Genomic DNA, 1,931 nt, shown 5'->3' with positions numbered 1-1,931 from the left:
AATGCTGTGAGTTCCCTAGTACCGGCTTTTCCACCAATTGGGTGACTCATTTTCTCTGATGTTTCAGCTGTGAGAAGCACATTTGAAATGATGGATGTGCTATATTAAATATATTGATAAGAGCAGAAACTAAACCTTGCAATCTGTAGGGTTTGCTTCCTCTGTAAGTGTGGCTGTCTCTACAGGAGCTGAAGGTTGCTTCTTTAGCCCTATGGTCTGAAGGCTAGGGCAGAGGGGAGGGACTGGGGGAGCCAGCATGAGCTATATTGCACCTAATTTTTTCTCTCTCCCAAGTCTGAAAACTGGCAATGGTGAGTCACGTGGTTGTAAGGCCTCCTTTCACTTGATTATTCATGGTGACCCCACACCACCTTTACCTGCATGCCACCTTTCCCTCCTTCTTTGGATGCTCCAACCTCTTTGTTTTTCTTACCAGCTACCAGTCTACTTAGCCATTAAATAGCTTTGACCTTGATGATATGAATGTGAATGAGGTCAAGGATACACTTGACACCTCTGGCCACTTTTGCTTCAGTAAACTGAGTGGGGTGTCCAAGAAGAAACCCTTGTCTTAGGAAGATTTCTAAGACGGTTCCAATGATCCCCACGTCCTGATAGTCACACCCTTGTGTAATTGCTCCTCTCCTTGAGTGTAGGCTGGACTTAGTAATTTGCTTCTAATAGAGTAAGGAAAAGGTCATGGGATATCATTTCCACTATTAGTTTACAAAAGATTGTAACTTCTGTCTTGCTAGCAGACTGTCTCCTGACATTGATGAAGCAAGCTGCCATGTTGGAGAGGCCCACATGACAAGGAACTGAGCCAACTCTAGCCAACAACCAACAAAGAATTGAGGATCTCAGTCCAACAGGCTTTGAGGAACTTCATCCTGCCAACAGTTGTATAAGTGAGCACAGAAGTGAGTCCTTCTACAGTCAAGCCTTCAGATGAGACCCCAGCCCCAACTGACACCTTAATTGCAGCCTTGTGAGAGACCTTGAAGCAGAGAACCCAGGTAGGCCTTGCCTGGATTCCTACCCACAAAAACTGTGAGATAATAAATATGTGCTTTTTTAAGCCACTAAATTTGGGGGTGTCCTTTATACAGCAATAGATAACTAATACACCCCTAAATTACTGTAATCTTGGTGAAAAATGTAGCATGACTGGGAGGGCAGGCACCGAACAGCACAACGTCTCCCTGATGACATCCCTGGGAATACTGTCTTCATGCTCAAAGATTATCCAATATACTCTTATGCTAAAATGGTATCACTGTGCTCTACAAAGCCCTGATTAGTATCCAGGAGGTACTGGAGGCATAGGTAGGGTTGTGTTGGGTGGAATGGATGGGCAGTATGGGATCATGAGTAGTGATGATGATGTCATTCTTTCCCCTTCTCATTTTTTTCTTCCTTTCCCATTCATTCCACCATTACATTTTCCTTACTCTCTTTCTCCTTTTCCCCAAAATTCTGGGTGACTGCCTGATGACCATTCCTGTAAATGATGCTATTAAGCTACATATCCTGAAGAAATTTCCTTGAGGAGCAGCTCTTCCTGTTCCTCAAGGTGTTCTCACAAGCACAGAGACCTCATTGTCAAGCTCAAAATGTGCTTTCCAGACAGATTAACACCCCATGTGTAGCAGATTGTTAAGCCGGACCCACCCAGTTCCTAGACGCTGCCCCGGCCAACCCAGTGTCCACAATCACAAAGTCCATTTATATACACCCCACTCAATGACCACCTACCTATGAGATACTCTGGAATCAGCAGCTTCTTTCTAAACGAAAGTAAGCCACCATCTTCAGGAAAATATTCATATCCCTTGTCCTTTTCAGAGCTGCAAATTCAGTCTTCCCTACTGCTCCAGTAAGGGTAGAGGAAGGGGAAAAAGTGAACTGCTACCCATTTTCATTAGGGTAAG

The sequence above is a fragment of the Phocoena phocoena genome, chromosome 6 (genome assembly GCF_963924675.1).
Source record: "Phocoena phocoena chromosome 6, mPhoPho1.1, whole genome shotgun sequence".
Classification (NCBI taxonomy): domain Eukaryota; kingdom Metazoa; phylum Chordata; class Mammalia; order Artiodactyla; family Phocoenidae; genus Phocoena; species Phocoena phocoena.
This window is presented reverse-complemented; position numbering follows the sequence as displayed.